The sequence below is a fragment of the Scyliorhinus torazame genome, chromosome 13, assembly GCF_047496885.1.
Source record: "Scyliorhinus torazame isolate Kashiwa2021f chromosome 13, sScyTor2.1, whole genome shotgun sequence".
Classification (NCBI taxonomy): Eukaryota; Metazoa; Chordata; class Chondrichthyes; order Carcharhiniformes; family Scyliorhinidae; genus Scyliorhinus; species Scyliorhinus torazame.
In genome coordinates this window covers 148,875,144-148,898,332 of record NC_092719.1, presented here as the reverse complement: position 1 = coordinate 148,898,332, position 23,189 = coordinate 148,875,144, and the positions used below count along the sequence as shown (strand labels likewise).

At 47.9% G+C, this 23,189-nt stretch overlaps 2 pseudogenes; both read right to left on the bottom strand.

Moving 5' to 3' along the window:
* Positions 1–19,837: 19,837 nt before the first annotated feature.
* Positions 19,838–20,018, bottom strand: LOC140388682 (U2 spliceosomal RNA; annotated as a pseudogene).
* An 81-nt stretch (positions 20,019–20,099) lies between these two features.
* Positions 20,100–20,220, bottom strand: LOC140388685 (U2 spliceosomal RNA; annotated as a pseudogene).
* Positions 20,221–23,189: the final 2,969 nt, after the last annotated feature.

Sequence of the window (23,189 nt, the reverse complement as noted above, 5' to 3'; positions counted from 1 at the left end):
AGGGCACTGCGCAAAGTTGCCTGCCCACCACCAGATCCTACTTTTCCATATGTTGTCGTGCCTCCTCTGGACACCTCGCACCACGAGGCCACCAATATGGCAGCAATCCCGCCTGTCAAGGTGCCGTCGTCCCCACCTCCACCTCTCAGGCGGTCAACAAGGATCCAACGCCAGCCCCAAAGATTGGACTTATAGACATTTGTCTTGTAAATTTTGTTCTATATCTGCACGCGAGACACCTCTTATGTATATATTCATCCACTCGCTTTCATCCATTTGTCATTTAATGTAAATAGTTCGACATGTAAATACAGTCGCATATGCTCCAAGCAACCAACATAATGAGATACAGACAGGCAGTGAGAGACACCCAGTACAGCCAATTAACACACAGGACAGAACACAACCAATCACCAGGCAGAACACTAGAAGGTGGTCTCCCACTATAAAACACACGAGGCATCAACACTCTGCCTCTTTCCACTGGTGGCAACTGGAGTGACAGTCAGGGTGTATAAATCAGTTAGCACCTTCTACTCGTGGCTCAGAGCTAGTCTGGTCTAGTTAGTTATAACAAGCACGCTTAGATTAGTAGAGTGTCAAACCCACAGCGAACTGTGTGCACTCCTCAACAAGTTCAATAAAGCGTATTGAACTACATCAAAGTTTGGAGTCTACTTTCAAGTACAACTGCATCCAGTTGCAGTCCGTGTTACCCCAGGGTGATTAACACGTCAGGGCCCTGCTGGCCCCCTGGAAAACGGCGAATCACCCCGGACTTTCGAGGGAAAAGTCCAGAGTGATTCTCGCCCGTTTTCCGGCAGGCGTGGGGACTTAGTCCCCAAAAGGGAGAATCCCGCCCATAGTCTCAGGAACGGAGAATTCTGCTGTTGATCTTTTCTCCAACCGTTTAGGCACTTCATCCCAAGTGAGCTACTTAAAGGAATAATCAACAGCCCTATTCGATAGATAGATAGAGTTTACAGTGCAGAAGGAGGCCATTCGGCCCATCAAGTCTGCACTGGCTCTTGGAAAGAGCACCCACCCAAGCTCCACACCTCCACCCTAACCCCATAACCCAGCAACCCCACCTAATCCCCATAACCCAGAAACCCCACCCAACACTAAGGGCAATTTTGGACACTAAGGGCAATTCAGCATGGCCAATCCACCTAACCCGCACATCTTTGGACTGTGGGAGGAAACCGGAGCACCTGGAGGAAACCCACGCACACACGGGAGAATGTGCAGACTCCGCACAGACAGTGACCCAGCCGGGGATCGAACTAGGGACCCTGGAGCTGTGAAGCAATTGTGCTATCCACAATGATACCGTGCTGCCCCATGTGCTAGCTTAATAGCTGCTAGCTTTGGTTCACCTGTACATTGACAGTGGGATCAGTTCACTGCACAACCCCGCTGGGTTGGAGAATCCCCGGGGGGGTGGCGCGAATACCGCCCTGACGCCGGCTGTTTTTAGGGTGGGGGTGGGTCTCACGCCACGCTGGTCGGGGGCCGTTGTTAGCAGCCCCCCCCCAGCGATTCTCCAGGCCCTGATGGGCCGAGCGGCCGGCCGTTTTTGGACAGTCCCGCCATTTGGGTTTTGCATGATCCCACACGTCGGGACCTGGCAGGTAAGTCAGCGTGGGCAGTCCTCGGGGGGCACGGGGGCATCCAACCCCGGGGGGGGGTGGCCCCCATATTGGCCTGGCCTGCGATCGGGGCCCATCGATCTGCGGGCGGGCCTGTTCCGTAGGTGCACTTCTTTCATCCGCGGCGGCCCCTGTAGGGCTCCGCCATGGCCGGCGGGGTGAAGAGAACCCCCTGCGCATGCGGCAAAATACGATGGCCGTTCTGCGCATGCGTGGAATCACGCCGGCGGTTCCGCCCATGCGCGAGGTCACGACGGCCGTTCCGCGCAAACGCAAACTCGCGGAGTCCCTTCGGCGTTGGCTGGAGTGGAGCCAACCCCTCCGCCGTCCACCTAGCCCCCGAGACAGGTGAGAATTCCTCACCTTGGGGGCCCGTTGACGCCGGAGTCATTGTCGCCGGTTTTCCCGCAGGCGTGGGGACTTAGTCCCCGGAAGGGAGAATTCTGGCCAGAATGTCTGAACAACAGCAATCACGGGCGGGATTCTCCGACATCCCGCCGGGTCGGAGCATCGCCGGGGGCTTGCGTGAATCCCGCCCCCGCCGGTTGCCGAATACTCCGGCACCGGATATTCGGCGGGGGTGGGAATCGCGCCGAGCCGTTTGGCGGGCCCCCCCCCGGCGATTCTCCGGCCCGCGATGGGCCGAAGTCCCGCTGCTGGAATGCCTGTCCCGCCGGTGAGAATCAAACCATCTTTTGAACGGCGGGACAAGGTGGCGCGGGCGGGCTCCGGGGTCCTGCGGGGGGGGGGGGGGGGGCGCAGGGCGATCTGGCCCCGGGGGGTGCCCCCACGGTGGCCTGGCCCAGGATCGGGGCCCACCGATCCGCGGGCGGGCCTGCGCCGTGGGGGCACTCTTTTCCTTCCGCCTTCGCCATGGTCTCCACTATGGCAGAGGCGGAAGAGACCCCCTCCACTGCGCATGAGCGGGGATGCCGTGAGCGGCCGCTGACGCTCCCGCGCATGCGCCGCACGGCAAAGTAATTTCTGCGCCAGCTGGCGGGGCACCAAAGGCCTTTCCCGCCAGCTGGCGGGGCGGAAATCAGTCCGGCGCGGGCCTAGCCCCTCAAGGTGAGGGCTCGGCCCCACAAGATGCGGAGAATTCCGCACCTTTGGAGCGGCGCGATGCCGGACTGATTCGCGCCCTTTTTGGCACCGGTCGGCGGACGTCGCGCCGATATCGGAGAATCCCGCCTCACATCTCTAGTGCACTGCGGCCACACTGTTGGCCCATGATGTAACTTGAGATGTTTAATTTATAATATATGGGTAGTCTCAAAAGGTTACTCACACGGAACAGTTGCAAAGGAATGTTGATCAACATGAATAATGATAAAAAAGTACATTCGTAATCTTTTCCATGTCGGCTAAACATCTGATAAAAAATATGTATACATATGTGGGTTGTAGCAAAAGGAAAAAACATGATTGAGTGACAATAATCAACCCATTTTGTTGCAACAACAGCATTCAATTGTGCTAATGTATTGAGTCATATTGTTGGGTTTGGTAATCTTTCCACAATTGTTTCCCACAGCGACATCATCAATATTCACTCATTAAGCAAATACATTTAAAAGTAATAGGACACAGGAACAAAGGAACAGGAGTAGGCCATTCAGCCCCTCGAGCCTGTCCTGCCATTCAGTGAGATCATGGCTGATCTGTGACCTAACTCCATATACCTGCCCTTGGTCCATATCCCTTAATATCTTTGCTTAACAAAAATCTGTCTATCTCAGATTTAAATTAACAACTGTTCTAGCTTCAACTGCTGTTTGTGGGAGAGTGTCCCAAACCTCTACCACACTTTGCGCGAAGAAGAGCTTCCTAACATCTTTCCTGAATGGTCTAGCCCTAATTTTCAGACTATGTCCCCTAGTTTTAGAATCTCCAACCAGTGTAAATAGTTTATCTTTATCTACCCTGTTTTTTTCTGTTAATATCTTGAAGACTTCGGTCAGATCATCCCTTAACCTTCTAAATTTGAACGAAAACAGGCCTAATTTGTGTAACCTCTCCTCGTAACTTAACCCCTGCAGTCCAGGTATTATTTTTGTGATAGGTCACATCCCTCCAAGGCCAAAATATCTTTCCTGAGGTGTGGAGCCCAGATCTGCTCACAGTACTCCAAGTGGGGTCTAACCAGGGTTTTGTACAGCTGCAGCATAACTTCTATGACTTTATTCTCTAATCCTCTAGATGTAAAGGTTAGCATTCCATTAGCCTTTTTGATTATTTTCTGCACTTGTTCGTGGCATTTTAAAGATCTATGCACCGGAACCCTCAAATCTCTTTGGACATCCATTTAGAAAGTACCCTGCTCACACCTTTTTTGGTCCAAAATGGACAACCTCACACTTTGCTTATATTGAATTCCATCTGCCACAACTTTGCCCATTCACCTAGTCTGTCAATATCTCCTTGCAATTTTATGCTATCACCTAAACTGTCTGGAATGCCACCTAACTTTGTATAAGATCATAAGACATAGGAGCGGAAGTAAGGCCATTCGGCCCATCGAGTCCACTCCACCATTCAATCATGGCTGATTTCAACTCCATTTACCCGCTCTCTCTCCATAGCCCTTAATTCCTCGTGAAATCAGGAATTTATCAACTTCTGTCTTAAAGACACTCAACGTCCCGGCCTCCACCGCCCTCTGTGGCAATGAATTCCACAGACCCACCACTCTCTGGCTGAAGACATTTCTCCTCATCTCTGTTCTAAAGTGACTCCCTTTTATTCTAAGGCCGTGCCCCCGGGTCCTAGTCTCCCCTGCTAATGGAAACAACTTGCCTACGTCCACCCTATCTAAGCCATTCATTATCTTGTAAGTTTCTATTAGATCTCCCCTCAACCTCCTCAATTCCAATGAATATAATTCCAGGATCCTCAGACGTTCATCGTATGTTAGGCCTACCATTCCTGTGATCATCCGTGTGAATCTCCGCTGGACCCGCTCCAGTACCAGTATGTCCTTCCTGAGGTGTGGGGCTCAAAATTGCTCACAGCAGATTTGGATCAACAGCAGATTTGGATATATGACTTTCTATGCCATCATCCAAGTCTTTAATGAATAATGTGAATAATTGAGGCCCCAACACAGATTCCTGTGGTACACCACTCGCCACATCCTGCCAATTAGAGTACTTACCCATTATCCCCACTTTCTGTCGCCTGCCACTCAACCAATTTCCTAACCATGTAAATAATATGCCCTCAATTTCCACCTTAGTTAAGTCTTTTATGTGGGACTTTATCAAATTCCTTCTGGAAGTCAAATTGAATTGAAGGAAAAAGTATACAAAGTAGCAAAGATTAGTGGGAGACTAGAGGACTGGGAAATTTTTAGGGGGCAACAGAAAGCTACTAAAAAAACTATAAAGAAGAGTAAGATAGATTATGAGAGTAAACTTGCTCAGAATATAAAAACAGATAGTAAAAGTTTCTACAAATATATAAAACAAAAAAGAGTGGCTAAGGTAAATATTGGTCCTTTAGAGGATGAGAAAGGAGATTTAATAATGGGAGATGAGGAAATGGCTGAGGAACTGAACAGGTTTTTTGGGTCGGTCTTCACAGTGGAAGACACAAATAACATGCCAGTGACTGATGGAAATGAGGCTGTGACAGGTGAGGACCTTGAGAGGATTGTTATCACGAAGGAGGTAGTGATGGGCAAGCTAATGGGGCTAAAGGTAGACAAGACTCCTGGCCCTGATGGAATGCATCCTAGAGTGCTAAAAGAGGTGGCTAGAGAAATTGCAAATGCACTAGTGATAATATACCAAAATTCACTAGACTCTGGGGTGGTCCCGGCGGATTGGAAATTAGCAAACGTGACACCACTGTTTAAAAAAGGAGGTAGGCGAAAGCGGGTAATTATCGGCCAGGGAGCTTAACTTCTGTAGTAGGGAAGATGCTGGAATCTATCATCAAGGAAGAAATAGTGAGGCATCTGGATGGAAATTGTCCCATTGGGCAGACGCAGCATGGGTTCATAAAGGGCAGGTCGTGCCTAACTAATTTAGTGGAATTTTTTGAGGACATTACCAGTGCGGTAGATAACGGGGAGCCAATGGATGTGGTATATCTGGATTTCCAGAGAGCCTTTGACAAGGTGCCACACAGAAGGTTGCTGCATAAGATAAAGATGCATGGCATTAAGGGGAAAGTAGTAGCATGGATAGGGGATTGGTTAATTAATAGAAAGCAAAGAGTGAGGATTAATGGGTGTTTCTCTGGTTGGCAATCAGTAGCTAGTGATGTCCCTCAGGGATCAGTGTTGGGCCCACAATTGTTCACAATTTACATAGATGATTTGGAGCTGGGGACCAAGGGCAATGTGTCCAAGTATGCAGACGACACTAAGATGAGTGGGAAAGCAAAAAGTGCAGAGGATACTGGAAGTCTGCAGAGGGATTTGGATAGGCTAAGTGAATGGGCTAGGGTCTGGCAGATGGAATACAATGTTGACAAATGTGAGGTTATCCATTTTGGTAGGAATAACAGAAAAAGGGATTATTATTTAAATGATAAAATATTAAAACATGCTGCTGTGCAGAGAGACCTGGGTGTGCTAGTGCCTGAGTCGCAAACAGTTGGTTTACAGGTGCAACAGGTGATTAAGAAGGCAAATGGAATTTTATCCTTCATTGCTAGAGGGATGGAGTTTAAGACTAGGGAGGTTATGCTGCAATTGTATAAGCTAATGAGGCCTCACCTGGAGTATTGTGTTCAGTTTTGGTCTCCTTACTTGAGAAAGGACGTACTGGCACTGGAGGGTGTGCAGAGGAGATTCACTAGGTTGATCCCAGAGCTGAAGGGGTTGGATTACGAGGAGAGGTTGAGTAGACTGGGACTGTACTCGTTGGAATTTAGAAGGATGAGGGGGGATCTTATAGAAACATATAAAATTATGAAGGGAATAGATAGGATAGATGCGGGCAGGTTGTTTCCACTGGTGGGTGAAAGCAGAACTAGGGGGCATAGCCTCAGAATAAGGGGAAGTAGATTTAGGACTGAGTTTAGGAGGAACTTCTTCACCCAAAGGGTTGTGAATCTATGGAATTCCTTGCCCAGTGAAGCAGTAGAGGCTCCTTCATTCAATGTTTTTAAGATAAAGATAGATAGTTTTTTGAAGAATAAAGGGATTAAGGGTTATGGTGTTCGGGTCGGAAAGTGGAGCTGAGTCCACAAAAGATCAGCCATGATCTCATTGAATGGTGGAGCAGGCTCGAGGGGCCAGATGGCCTACTCCTGCTCCTAGTTCGTATGTTCTTAAGTCCATATATATAACATCCATAGACATTTCCCTGTCCATTACCTTAGTCATCGCTTCAAAAAATTCAGTGAGATTTGTCAGGCATGACTATCCCTTCATGAATGCATGCTGGCTCTCTCTGATGGAGCAAACCTTTTCAAGGTGTGCAGTTACCCTATGCCTGATTATAGACCCCAACAATTTCCCCACCGGTCTGTAATTCCGTGGTTTCCCCCTTTCACCCTTTATAAAAAGTGGAGCGACATGTGTAATTTTTCAATCCAGAGACACCAGTCCTGAATCTAGGGAACTCTGAAAGATTATAGTTAGTACGTGTACAATGTGCTCCCCTACTTCCTTTAACACTCTGGATGGAAACCATCAGGTCCTGGGGGTTTGTCACTCTTTAGTTCTGTTAATTTCCTAATTGCTGATGCTGTACTTACATTAATTGTATTACTCCATGTTCTCTGTCAACTATTAATTTTTTCGGGCTTAGGTAGATATAGAAAATCAAGAGTAAAGCTAATCATAGTTCATTGCATTGCTCTTCCCCTATGTTGCTTTAAGAAGGCTAACAGAGGGATTCTGTTGTCTTAAATACTTACACCTAGCGTTCTTCTTAGTTTCTGAAAATTGAAAATCCGAGCATTATCTAATTCCTTCCAAATAACAATTCTCAAAAATGGCTATTAAAGAGCACAAAACACATGTGACAAATTACTGTTTACCGGGTCCTCTGAGTGAGTGGGAAATTCAATTGTTCTATTATTCTCTTATGACAATGTCATTCATGATTATTATAATGGAAGAAATTAACTTTGGCAGTACCCGATAGGCAGATACCTCCAGTTGGATTAATATTCAAACTGTTCGGTTTAAATCTTAGCTTTTATTGGCACTATTGTAAAGTATTGGATTGATTGACTAATAATGGTCCACTGGAAGGAAGGGCAAATCAACAGGAGATGACAGTTCCAACCTTCCAAGCATACTCCTTTTTGGAAACAACAAAACAGCAATCATGGGATCCTCTACAACCCAGTCTGTCTGCCTCAGCATCTTTATAAGGAAGACAATGACATAGGATTGAAAAGAAACAATTATCTTTACAAAGTGTGAATTGGTCATGATTTGAAGGGAACAATAGGGGAAAAAAACGTTAGCAGAGGAGCTTGCAATTCATAAACAATAATGTTGATGACAACTAGACATTCTAATATACTGCTGTGATTTCACTTGCTTTGGTTACCTCCATCACTATCTATTCCTTTAGTCCAGTGTTTTTCAAACTTTTTTCCCCCGGACCCACTTTTGCCAACATGCTGACCTTGGGGACCCACGCCACATTCACTTACCATTAATCTGACAGGTGAGCTCGATAATGTATTTTTGTCTGATGTTGATTGAAGGATAAATGTTAGTTAGGACATCAGGGATAACTCCCTGCTCTTCTTCAATGTAGCCCCATGGAATATTTTACATCCACATGAGAGGTAGAACATGGTATCTGGAAAACAGCATTTCTAATAGAGCAGAACCCCTGCAGTAGTAGACTGAGGTGTTAGCCTAGATGTGGAAGTGAACCCACAACCCCACAGCCATCTGATGAAGAGACAAAAGCTTTACCCACTGAGCCATAGCTAACACAGAGGAAAGACTACAAATATTTAGGCTTAATAACCCTTAATCTTAAAGATAATCTTGTAGGGGAAGATGAATTATGTTAATAAATGTTTGGAAAAGATGAATCCAGAACATTACTATAAATTAAACTGTGAGAGTAGATACAGGGTTAAATACATAAAGACTGCTTTAAGGACTGATATCAACATTTTTTTCACTTAACAATGCAAGATTTTTCTTTGGGGGGAGGGTCAAAAAAGGCAGCGAGTTTTTATAAAGTTTGGAGGATTTTCCTTTGGTAGCTGTTGTGAAAGAGTCCACCTATGATTATTCTGTGCGAGGTTTAATTCGGTAAATGCAGCAGGTGAGGTAGAAAGAATACGGTTTTCTAGAAACCATATTGTCCCTCAACACATTTTCAATGGATAAGTAAACCCTCCAATCTGGTATTTGGTTTGCCAAAAGCTCCTTCCAATGAGAGGACCGAGAGACAGAGTGTGTGTAAATGGAGGGCTTGCGGGGTGGGGGGTCTGTGCTACCTTCTCTACAGAAATGGGGACTGAGTCTCTTGTTGGGTGATCCTGAAAAGCTACCCAATTTAAGGTTAGTTGATTGAAAGACTTCAGTTCAGTTCAGTGAAGAATCGGATTGATTGATGACAATCAGATGTCCCTTTACTCAGCTTCAGTCTTGTCTGTTTTAATCATCCAGCTTGCTGTTGTGATGTCTATCAGCCCGCCAGTCCACTCTGCTTCTTGCTCCTGGGCCATACATTCTCTCGTATCTCCCGTCACAAAAAACATTTTTGTGGCCCTCTTTCTGTTCGCCATCCTGCTGGGGAACACCACAACCCTTTCTACACCCGCCCCCTACCCACCCAGGTGTCACGACCCCCACTTTGGAAAAGCTTGCTTTGGACTAGTATGTGGTCAGGCTTTCATGAAAAATAACTTTTTGTCTAAGTACACCAAAATTCCTCTTCATCTTTACTCTGAGTGTCAGTCTCCTCCAACTTGCAAGACAGAAGTCAAAAAAATCGAATTGTATCTATCCAGTGACGAATACAAATTAAAGCAGGTTCTGTACATCCAACCCATTTTTAATACTGCATTAAAAGACACATCAAAAGTTGGGCAAAAACTATTTTCTCTCATGTTACTACATCAAATAGGAATAATTAAAAACATTCACTATTTGAAGGGTCAACGTAACTGAAATAAATATAAAATCTCTATGCATGTATCTCAGAAAAGAGAGTATAATTAATACATATGCCACCATCCTGCTCTTGACTCAACCCTCTTTTATTTCCAATTATGGTATATTCAAGGTATTTATAAAATCCTTGTGTGCTTCGATAGTTCACTATTCTTGGATTTGTACATGTTAGAAGGAAACTGTAAACAGCAGGTGAAAGCATAATCCTTAATGTTTTTAAAAAATATTATTGTTGTTAATATTGCTTTCAATGATGTGTTAATGATGCTGAAAGTGATGGAAAATGCAACAGTAGAATAAATGGTGAACTGCTCGATAATCACATAACTGTTTTTAAAATTTAGAGTATCCAATATTTTTTTTCCAATTACGGGGCAATTTAGTGTGGCCAATCCACTTAACCTGCACATCTTTGGGTTGTGGGGGTGAAACCCATGCAAACACGGGGAGAATGTGCAAACACGGGGAGAATGTGCAAACTCCACACGGACAGTGACCCAGGGCTGGGATTCGAACCAGGGTCCTCAGCGCCTTAGGCAGCAATGCTAACGACTGTGCCACATGCCGCCCAAATAATCACATAAATAATGCATCACAGAAGATGCTGAAGCCTGAAACTTTGTACTGTATTGTCTTAAAATTATATTAAAGTGTGGAGTTACACAATAACTTCCTGCGCATTCTCTTGATTGCACTAAAAATAGAGGCTTGCTCCCATTATGAAGGAACATGTTTCTTGATGGGACCAGTTGTACTGCAGCTTCAATATTTCTGTGGTTTTGATTTTCCACATCTCATTTCCAAACAGCTGCTCATCATTGAACAGTAGCTTAGCCACTAAGGTTTAGAAATGACAACCCAAGCATATAAAATTAAACATTGCAGCAAGGGGAGACTGCCTAGGATGAGATTCCTTACATGGGGCAAAGTGGGCGGGATTCTCTGATCCTGAGGCTAAGTGTTGACGCTGTCGTAGATGCTGTCGCCTTTCCCGACGGCGTCAACATGGCCTCAGGATCAGCAATTCTGGCCCCTACAGGGGGCCAGCACGGCACTGGAGCGACCCACGCCGCTCCAGCTGCCGATCCCGGCATCAGATTGAGGCCACGGGGTCCGCGCATGCGCAGTGGCACCGGCGCCAACGCGCACATGCGCAGTAGTGGGACCGGCGCAATTTCCGCGCATGCGCGTTGTCTCCCTTCTCCGCGCCGGCCCCGACGCAACATGGCATAGGGCTACAGGGGCTGGTGCGGAACATTGGAGGCCCCCAGCCCGAGAGGCCGATCGGTGGGCCCCGATCGCGGACCAGGCCACAGCGGAGGCCCGCCCCGGGGTTGGACTCCCCCTCCCCCCCATAGACCGACCCCAGACCCTTCCACGCCGAGGTCCTGCCGGGTATGACCAGGTTAGAACGGCGCCGGCGGGACCCGGGTTTTTTGGTATGGCCGCCAATCGCCGGGGGAGACCCGCAGAGCGGCCCCCGGCCGGCGCCGCACCGACCGCGCGCCGCCAATGGTGCCGATTCTCAGCTCTGCGGAGAATCACGTCCCGGCGTCGAGGCTGCGAGGCGCAATTCGTGCCGGGTGCGCCGATTCTCCGGGCCGGCCCCGGGGTGGGAGAATCCTGCCAGTATACATGCATTGAGTTGGTAATATTTTCAAAATTAGCACTGCCATCTCATTTAGTTTGCTCATTGTGACCGGAAATTTACAATATGGATAAACCATTGCGGTTGTGTGGTTTACAAACTCTTTGATGCATTTGGGTTACTAGAAAATGAGCGGGTGGATTTTCGGCTGCCTGCTGCCAGTAGCAGTGTTCCCAATCAGTGGAGAATTGAGTGTCGGGATAAAAAAGGATGGTGCATGGCGCCACTCCCGTTTCGGTGATCCATCCCCCTACCGGTGACAGCAGTTAGCTTCACTCCCCATGGGATGATCCAAATGGGTCATTTGAACCGATGTGCAACCAATAAACGGGTTGGTCGCCCGATTCTCGACCCTCTGTGATTCTCCGGCTCTCTCGGCTGGGATTCATGCAGCCATGGTTTGGTGCAAGTATTTTTAAGTGTGGCCCTGACGTGGTGGACCCTGGGATTGATCAATGTGGTAACTATGTAATGTAGGTGCTCCCAAAGTCCATCGGAAGCCCCCCCCCAACAATGCTGAGCCTGCCCACCCCACTTCCTGACCCTCCCAGTCCCCCATCAGACACCCAATAGAGATCTCCATCAGAGACCCAGCAGAGATCCCCATAAGGCCTCCAACAAAGATTCTCCCATCAGTAACCCCTGCCTGAAAGCTGAAGCGGTCCAGGAAGTAGGTTGAAAACTCACACATTTTCACTTCCATTTCCTAACTCTTTCCCTGTTGGGTGCCTGACAGCCCCATGCCACATCGAGGGCAGCTAAGTGATTTGACTTTCTCTTTTGCGCAGTAGAAAGCACTTAGCTGCCTTTGATGGGGAAACACTTAGCTGCCTTTGATGTGGAAGACTTAGCTGCCTTTGATGTGGTGAATGGCTGTCAATCATAGAAAGAGTGTTTATCAACTTTGTGGTTAGCATCAAAGCAGGGTAATGGAGATTATTTCAAGCATGAAGAGAAAAATCAATGAACAATCCACCAATCATCAGGGCAGGATTCTTCAGCTTCATCCGCCCGGCGACCGAAAATTTCCGCCCGAGGACAATGGACCTTTTCATGGTCCACATCCTGTCTGTGGCGATCTTACAGTGGGCACGGCCGAAGAATCCAGCCCTCTGTCTCTGGAGTAATAAAACTGTCAATTACTGGCTAATGCAATGTACTGCTGTGTGAAATTGAATGGAAGATCTACACTTCACAGGCTGTCACGGGATTTGACACCCTTTGCAGTGTACTGGGCTTTACAGGAAGCCTCTGACACTTGTAACGGCTGCAGCTTTGAGCATTTCTTTCTGAGGCAGCAGGTGGTCGGAAAGGGTAAGTGAAAATGCAGTTGACTGCTATGCCTTGACTGCTATTCAGCTTTCAGGCAGGGGTTCCTGATTTGGCCGGGGGGGGGGAGGGGGGTGTCTGATTTGGGTCTCTGATGAGGGAGTCTCTTTTGGGGATCTGACGATGGGTCTCTGTTGGGGGTCTGATGGGGGATCTCTTCTGGGGATCTGAGTGGGGTCTCTGTTGAGGTCTGATGGATTGTCATTGGAGATCTAATGGGGATCTATTTTGGGAGTCTGATGGGAAGGTCTCTGTTGAGGATCTGATGTAGAAGTCTCTGTTAGAGGTCTTATGGAGGTATCTGCACGGGTCTGATAGGGAGGTCTCTGTTGGGTCTCTGATGGGGGTCTCTGTTGGGTCTCTGATCGGGTCTCTTTTGGGGTCTGATAGGGAGCTCCTGTTGGGGGTCTCTGTTGGGGGTTGGATGGGGGGAATCTCTGGTTGGGGTCTGATGGGGGGTCACTGTTGGCTGTCTTTGCTGGTGGTTTGATGAGGGTTCTGATGGGGAGTCACTGTTGGGGGTCTCAAGGGGGTCTCTGTTGGGGGTTTGATGGGTAGGTCTTTTTTGCGGATCTGATGGGTGGGTCTGATGGGGGGGTCAGTGAGGGGGTGTTCGGGTCACCCTCTTGGATGCTGTGGGCAGGCAAAGGAGAGGGAATCACTCCTATGTGCCATTCCTAGCGGTCGCATAGAACAGGAGCGATTCCCTTTCCTTTGCCCTGTAAGTATATGCATGGCTGGGAGCTCGCAGGATCGCGTCGGAATCCTGTTATTGGGCTGCCATTTTGAGCGGGCGGCCTGATTCCGAGGTCTGGGGCTGCCTCCCCCACCCCCAAAAACGCAAATTCTGCCCCCACACCATGCTCACAAGTAGCGGCATACTGCATCTCCCCCGCACCACCATGGGAATTATGGGTCACCCGCCCACAGCATGCAAGAGGGTGGGAGAACTTAGTCTGCTGAATGGAAAATCCAGCCGAAGAATTTCTAATTTCTTGATTTGGAATGGAAATTGTGAGAAATAACTGACACTATGAATAACTATTTAATCAGCTCGATGGATCAATTCCTGTGAAACAAATAAAATCTCCCCATGCAGCCACTGATGGTAGCTTCCAGAATACGTGAGTACAATTGCTATCTTGTCTACAATTGGCATCAGCATCTGTTGTTCTGGAAAATCCCTCAATAAGTCAGATTCAGTTCCAATATCAATGTACCTCTATGTGCCAGGTTTTTCCATATTTCGGGACTGGCATCCTGTTGATGTAGCAGCTTGTTTGTTGAAGACCATAAGTGAAAAGGAGGTGGTTGGGGAAAGTATCATCGCTTCTCTTATCTGGGACTTCAAGATGTTGCAACAAATGCATTGATAACATTGTATGTTATCAATGATGAGTAGAGTACCTAGTGAAGTGTTATCATGACAAAAATCTTTCCCTCAATGTCAGCAAAACTAAAGAGCTGGTCATTAACTTCCGGAAGCAACGTATCATACACACCCCTGTCTGCATCAATAGTGCCAAGGTGGAGATAGTGGACAGCTTCAATTTCCTAGGTGTGCATATCACCAACAATCTGTCCTGGTTCAACCACGTCGCCGCTATGCCAAGAAAGCACAACAGCGCCTATACTTCCAAAGGAAACTAAGGAAATTCGGCATGTCCACATTGACTCCACATTTTTACAGATGCACCCTCGAAAGCATCCTATCTGGCTGCATCTGCCTGGTATGGCAACTGCTCGGCCCAAGACCGGAAGAATCTACAGAGTCGTGAGCACAGACCAGTCCATCACGCGTACCCAGCTCCCATCCTTTGACTTTGTCTACACCTCCCACTGCCTTAGGGAAGCGGGCAGCATAATCAAAGATCCCCCTCACCTGGGTTATTCTCTCTTCCAACTTCTTCCATCGGGCAAGAGATACAAAAGTCTGAGAAAACTCACTACCAGGTTCAAAAACAGCTTCTTCCCTGCTGTTAACTGACTCCTGAATGACCCTCTTGTGGACTGAGCTGATCTCTCCACATACCTTCTCTACTGAGTAGTACTACACTCCGTATGCTTCACCCGATGTCTGTGCCTATGTATTTACATTGTGAATTTATAATATGTTCTATGTTTTTTTCATGTATGGAACAATCTGTCTGGACTGTACGCAGAACAATACTACTCACACAATTCACGTGACAATAAATCAAGTTCAATTCCAATCCAGTCCAATGTGTTACATCCAGCTAAGAAAAATGTCAATACAGTCAGCCTTTAAGTCTTTTAAATGTCATAATTTATGTGTGGACAATTATGCTCAATGTTATTTATTTTCGCCCTTTTACTTTACAAAATATTTGTTGTTAGATCGACAAGAGTTCTAACTCTTTGCATTCAATGTCAGAGGTTTGAATTTAGTAAATTGCTATATTCCAATTAAAGTATCCCAATCTAGCATTATTTGTTTTGAAACATGCAGAAACATTATTACCGTGAAACAATTGAGAACATGAACAGAAATACTATAATAGCTATCAGAATATACCAGCTAATTTATTATAATTCCACATTTGTAAGGAAATTGATAGATCTATAATTATTTTCCACCAGATTAAGAAAAAAAGAAAAATAAACAAAGAGCTGCATTGCACACTGAGGATAAACAGAATAAGAAGTAGCTACTTGCTTATTTTTAAGCTGACATTTGTAATGGAATCCATATGTGAAGCACAATTATACAGCGAATAGACCTACATTAGATTAAATCAAGATGAACATGGCGAGCAACAGTAACAAAATATTCCTTAGTCATCTGTTCATTGTGCATTTATGTAAGCAAACCTAAAAAAAATTAACTTGGTTATAAATAATGGTAAGAAAAATAATTGGGATCAGGTCCCAAATAGTCTGCAGACTGATTAAAGTACTTATAGTTCAATTTTGTTGTTTTTTTAATGTCTGTTTTCTTTAAAATTTCTGGGAGAAGCTTGTCTGAAAATGTATTAAGGTGATAGCATACAATAAGCAACCTGGGTTGGATCTCCGTTCCTGGGGCTCAGGGCCGACGCCAATGGAGGATCCGTGGCGTTGTATGAAAGGAAAATCGGCGCAATACCCTCACCGATTCCGCTATCGGTGAGGGACTAGAACCGGCGCCATGTGAACCCCCCCGGAACATGCAGAAAACGTTTGGAGAATCGCCAGGTCCCATGCTGCACATGCGCAGGGCTGACAAGCAGCAGCTGTGCGTACGCCACACGCCCCACACACAAACTGATCGCGCCGGCAAAGATGATGCCAGCCGTGCCGGACCGTGTACCGCCCACCCCCACCTCACAGCCCACTTTCTGAACCCCCCCCCACTACTCCCCCAAGTCCTGGCAGAAGCCCCCCCCCCGCCAGCGCCACAGATCATGGCCGAGTGTGACGGCGCTGAACACTGTCCACGCGCCCTCCCTCTCTCTCCGCAGCTGCCATACCAGACTCCCGACTGCTGGGACCACACGTGGCCCGTGCCATCAGGAATTCGGCCCATCGGAGATGGAGCATCGCGGGTGGGCCAGCTAATGACACTCCAAGGGGTTGCGGCTGCGCGCGGCTGCGCGCGGCGCACGTCCCGATGTCGATGATTTGCAGGGGGTGGAGCATCACAACCCGCCATCAAACCACCGCTAGTCCCTATTTCGGCGTCGGGAGCCATTCCCAGCCCGATCACCATTCCTGATTTCGGCATGGGGCAATGGAGAATCCCGTCCCTGTGTCTATTTAGGATGATACTTACTGCCAGAATAGTTGACTCTGACAGGATTCATTTATTTAAATTCCATGTAGTCATTCTACCAAATATAGTAATAAGAAATCAAAAGGCCTCTTTTTGTGATATAAAACTCTGTGACTCTATAACTGTTTACATTTACAGATGTATGCAACAGTTGTTGTTTCTAGAACTGAACTTATATGAGTTACTCAGTTGTCAGCTCCAATTAGTTGTGGCTACTTCCATGGGTGTGTTCTATTGCTGATTTTAGTAGACTGGAACAATGGAGATGAATTGGCTTCATCTTCTGGTTCTCTTTAGATCACGAGGATGTTGTTAATAAAGAATCTCATATTTGCAGTATTTTCAGAACGTGCACTGGAGGCATCTAGGAGCTGGGACTTGTGTCATTTCTTGCTATCGCATGGCCTGTAAAATTGACTTGATCTTCACTGTTGACATATTTTACAGCAGCAAAGATTACCCTATAATTTAATAATGGTATTGCTTTCAGACCGTAAGGTTAGAGTTTTAAGATTTACTTCCACCTGAGGGAACTGAGAACATATCGAATACAGATACCACTGATTAATGCTCTCATGATGTGGCATTATTGGAAATAGTCTAGTCAGCCCAGACTCAGTGCTGCATCAGCACTGCGGGCCCAAATTGAGAGGCCAAAGGATTTATGGAAATTGGTTCTTAGACATCAGGTGCATACTTGTCACAGGCTCCGTGTGCCACTTGCTCAAGTTAAGAGGTAAAAGTCGAGCTGTTTCCAACTCAGCCGAAGACCTCGGGTACATCTTGGTGGAATAGGACGGTGGGGGGCGGGGAGGGTCAGGGAGGACCTTAGTTACACCAAATAAATAGAAACATTAAAAAAAAAAAAATTCTCACGCTGAAGAAACTAGCATGAAACAGATCCAACATTTTCTCCACTCACCACGGAACAAAATGGTTGGGCCCAAAAAAAGACAATGGGCTCCAAATTTACATACTTAAGTGCCTAACTCTTAAAAATCCCCTCCCCGCCCCCCACTAATTTAGCAGTGGACCCAGAATCATTGACAATTAATCGCAGGCTGTTCCTGTTGCAAAATTGGTATGCTGTTTCCATTTTAGGCCCCCAAACAGATGCAACACATCCAAATTTCTCTCTACTTCTCTTCTCCTCAGACCTAGCTGTGTTGGGTTACAGATGATAAACATCCCATGCCACTAATTACAAAGTGTAGGGAATAACCCTGTTGCCCTCTGCAAAGTGTTTAATTCAGAAGACAGATGCTAATTCATCTTTTTTGTTGTAATTTATATCACTGCACTTCAGAGAGAATGAATAAATGTCCAGGTCGTTAAGTGCCCTGACGTCCCTCACTCCTCCAAATATTGTCCCAATGAGGGCTTAGCACTGTGCGCTCAAATATTTTGGAACACTCTCAGTCCCATCCACCTGTCATATAAATTTTAAGCCAATGGTTTTCATTCTAATCATGTACATTTCATAAATGAACCCTGTAGTGATAATTTGGATTTTGGGCTATGTCGTATGACTCAATAACCTCCCCCAATTTTCAATGCCATTGAATATACCTTGCAGAATATATTAGTAAATGCACAGCTAAAACTCAATTTGCCCACCGTCACCAGCATGCAGAATTGCACATTCAAAATTAAATAATTCTTATTGATTTAAAACAAAAGTAATCAATCCAGTGAAAGAAATTTTAAGAGCCTCTTCAGGAGAAAAATCAATTGGTCTATTGTGTAAAACAGATTGTGCATAATAAATAAATACATTTGCACTGGGGAAGCTGGTCTATTCTGGACAATAAATGGATGGAGGAAGTTGATATATTCACGGCGCCAGGGTCCCAGGTTTGATTCCCGGCTTGGGTCACCGTCTGTGCAGAGATGCATGTTCTCCCTGTGTCTGCGTGGGTTTCCTCCGGTTGCTCCGGTTTCCTCCCACATGTCCCAAAAGACATGCTTTTAGGTAATTTGGACATTCTGAATTCTCCCTCCGTGTACCCGAACAGATGGCGTAATGTGGCAACTATGGGCTTTTCACAGTAACTTCATTACAGTGTTAATGTAAGCCTACTTGTGACAATAAAGATTATTTATATTTATTTTATTTGTATACCCGAAAACAAATCGTAACATATTTCTAGCCCAACATACAATGTGAGATGTTGGAAATATAGATCAAGTTTTCAGTGGTGGAAGACTTACGACAGGATAGATACAGGCTATGTTGTTCCAAGAGAAAGTAGTGATTGCATGATACAGGATTTCATGCTAAACTTTGAACTATACAGAAAACAAAGGTTTTGCATGGTCTGAACGGTGCCTGATAGAAAGGCTTGCATTTATGTAAAGGTTTTCATGACCAGCGGACATCTAGAAGTACTTTGCAGACAATGAGGTACTTTTGAAGTGTAGTCATGTTGGAATGTAGTAAGTGCGGCAACTAATTTGCTTACAGCAAGATCCCATAAATAGCAATGGGATAATGATCAGATAATCTGGGTTTTCTTGTGCAGGATTAAGGGAAGTAGCAAGGGAGGAAAGGAGAAGGCAGGTTTGCATCACAGCATTATAGGGTTAGGGGTAAGGTTTGGGATTTGTAAAATGTAGCAAATAATTGAGGCGCTGTTGTCTTAGACAGTGGGGTTTTTGCAACATTAGCACGCACTGTGGTGATATACATCACTGTAAGTACACAAAGGGTTAATGTACATACACTACACCTAGCTAGACACTAGAGGGAACACCAGAGACATGACGCACAGACAGTCAACTAATAGGTCAGTAAGATAGGACACGACCAATGGGCATTCACGATACACACAGAGGGGACACTACCACAGGAGGGCATTACACCAACCCATATAAAAGAACACATCACACATGCTCAGTCTCTTTCCAGTGGAGACTCTCAGTGAGCACAGACACAGGGTTGATTGAACATCACTCCCACCACGTGGATTGTAGCAGACTGGTTCGTCAGTCTGAGTAGCTATAGAAGGATTAACAGTAGCGTCGAATCCAAGTAGGAGAGTTGTTAATAGTTTAATCAACGTGTTAAAGCTATCTCCAAGTCTGAACCTTCCTTTATCAGAGTGCACATCAAGGAAGCAACTTATGCTACGACAAGAGCATAACAAAACAAAGTGTGCTCAAGAAAAGTTCAGCAGCATTTTGGAGTCGAGAAATGGCTTTTAATTGCATCGTTCGTTCCTACCCCGCACTGCCGTATTGCTCAGGGTGAGGGGATATGGCAAGGGAGAGAAGGAGAAAGCATATTTTGCGCAATTTTCTCATTTTGCATTCTTTGTTTCCCAAAGAGGGGAAGGTGCACCATTCCTGGAGGCATTGCGAGACAAGGCTGATGCTTGGGGTAGAATGAGCAAGCCCCTGTCCCAACTCCCTATCCCAAAAATCAATTTAATATTTGGTTCCCAGCCAGGGAATGTATCAGATATTAAACCAGTAGGGGCTGGTTTAGCACAAGGCTAAATAGCTGGATTTTAAAGCAGGCCATGGCAGGCCAGCAACGTGGGTTCAATTCCTGTACCAGCCTCCCCGAACAGGCGCCGGAATGTGGCAACTAGGGGCTTTTCACAGTAACTTCATTTGAAGCCTACTTGCGACAATAAGCAATTTTCATTTCATTTCAAACTGATAAGAACAGAAACAACACTTGATCTTAGCCAAAAGGCCGAGAAGCGATAAGATAATCTGTGTTTATGATGTTGATTGAGGGATAAATACACCAGGGATAACTCCCCACCTCTTCTTTGAAATAGTCCCATGGGATCTTTTATTTCGGCCTGGGCAGGCAGCTGGGGCCTCAGTTCAGCAGCTCACCTGAAAGATGGTGGGCGGGATTCTTCGTTGGCCGACGCCGGAATCGGGAAACATGACTGGGCGGAGAATCGCGCATCAGCCGAAAATGGTGGCCGGCGCCGGCACCAAACAGAACGCCATGCTCTGGCCCCTCGACAGCGGCGTGAATGCATTCTACGCCGCACATTGGCGTGGCCATGCAAATTGTAAGGTAAATGCCTTTGGCATATCATTAACAAGCCCGCCCCGCCCCGGTATTCTCTGGGCCTCAGCGATGCACTGCCTCCGGCAGGAGGAATTACCGATGGCAAGATTCACTCTGCAATATAAAATCAGGAGACAGGCCCTTGGCTGTTGAGGGAAAGTGAGGATATAGGACATGTTCCCAAAGGCGTAACTGTGGGCTGCCGGTGCTGTCGCTGGCTAGGTGGGCGTCTGCCGGGATGGGGGGGGGGGGGAGTGAGGGGTGACCTGGGGATGGGCCATGGGGCCGGGGTAATCCCCTGGGACTGGGTATCCAGGCATCTTGCTGCGCGACCCACTGACCACCCACCATGGCCCGTGGTTGCACAGAGCGCAACGAGGCATAAGGACCTTCCCCCCCAACACTCGGGCATTATCCTGCTGGCGGGGCATCATGCGGCTCACCCAAGGGGGACGCCCACAGTAGAGCCCACATGAGGGCGCTGAACAGGGGCCGCAGAGCGTACAGCTGGCATGTGTAGGGCCAGCCACTGGTACGCCTACTGGCAGGGACGGCTGCTGCAAGCAGAGGCCCCCCCAATGCCGGGTACCAACGTGGCTAGGGTTGCGAGGTGGAGGATTGAGTGCCAGGGGGAACAGTCAGGGGTTTGTGTGGGGATTGGACTGGAGGAGAAGATGGGAGGGGTACATGCGGTAGGGGCAGAGGCTGCAATGCAGGCCAGGGCCACCGTGTTGTCTGTTGGGCCTGATCGGGCATGGGGTTACCCACCATGCTAACATGGCCACACTTTACCGCCTGCAGACAATGGATTTTGATGTCCAACTAAGCATGCTTGCCATCATCCTATCCGCCACAGCCCTGACGGATGCACTGATGCTGTACAAGCAGGAGCTGCTCGGGGAGAGCCCTGCAGAACTTGAGCCTGCCCCAGAGGAACAGGGGCCAGCCAGTGAGGATGGAGAGCCAGTTGTCCAACAGGCCTGGGAGTAGGTGGGAAGGAGGCGCCGCCTCACACCTCATGCATATTGGCAGCGCCTGTCAGTCGAGGACCTGCAGGACCGAGCGTGTTGCCAAAGACTCAGCTGAGCAGGGGGACCGTGCAACATCTCTGCCAGATCATGGCACATCTGGCACAGCGGGGTATGGAGAAGGACACCCGCTCCCGGAACACATCAAGGTGACGGTTGCCCTGAACATTTACGCCATGGGGTCCTTCCAGGCACTGAGTGGGGATCTGTCCGGGGTCTCCCAGACCTCCATGCACGGAAACATCCATGCCGCAACGGTGACCATGTCTGCAGGTCGGCATAATATGTTACCTTTGGCAGGGACTGAACCCACCAGTGTGCCGGGCAGTGGAATTCGCTGCCATCGCCGGGATGCCGCAGGTTCAGGGGGTGATCGATGGGACACACATCATGTCCGTCTGCATCCAATACCCGGGCAGTGTGCACGATGCCTTCATCCTGGCACACTCGACGGTTCCCAACATCTGCTGGGTGCACCCCTGGTGAGGGGTTAGCTCCTGGGCAACAGGGATTTTCCACTGTGGCAGTGACTGATGACACCAATCCAGAGGCCACAGACCGACATGGGGAACCGCTACAACGATGTCCATGCAGCAACGAGGGGCATGATTGAGTGGTGCATCGGCGTGCTCAAGATGTGGTTCAAGTGCTTGGACCACTCTGGAGGGGTCCTCTAGTATAATGCTAGGTGAGTCTCCCACAACTTGGTGGCCTGCTGTGTCCTCCACAACATCGTGTTGCAGATGGGTGACATGCTGGAAGAGGGGGACGAATACCAGGCCTCGTCCAACGAGAAGGGTGAAGAGGAGGGCCTGGGACCCGGGCAGCCACAGGAGGTCGAACAACGTGTGCGCCTGGGCCGCCACGCACAGGACAATCTAATCGACTCCAGGTTCACCGACTAGGGGGCCTGGTCAGTGGCAGCACTACCATCCGGTCCAACCCCCACCCCCACATACACCCCTCCAAACACTCCCTCCACTGTTCACCCTCACTGAACCCAACACCCCCCCCACACCTACGCTCCTCTTGCGTGCTCCATAGCTGCCTTACATGACCCCTGTCCACCCTGGCTGGCCTGCAGTGTTGCCCACCTGCTGCCAGCACTGCCTGGTGTGGGTCGCATGAAACGGCTTTGCGTGCGGGGGGTGTGGGATGTGGGTGCTGCCAGGGGCACGGGGCTGGCTACTCACCATGGCTACCTTGAGGAGGTCGTGCAGCTTCCTACGACACTGTAGTGTGGTCCTGGTGGTGGGGCCCACGGCGCTCACGGCCTCTGCCACCTACCCCCAGGGTCGGTTGACATCGGCAGATGACAGCCGTCTTCCCACCCCGTGGAACAAGGTGCTCCACCTCTCCGCCACGGCATTCAGGTCTCTAGCTCTGCATCGGTGAAATAGGATGTCGCTCTTCGGGGTGCCATCTAGTTGGCTGGAATTAGTGTGTGTGGGGAGTGGAGTGCTTATATGCGGCTGCTGCTTGTCAGGCTCTCGAGTGCCGGTGCTGACGCCGGCGAATCAGACGCCATCATACGGCCATCAGACGCCGGTTCTAGACCATTAACATGTTCTGAATTCCTCTGGGCCCTGCACTGCTTTTGTCAACGTAGAACGCTCGCTA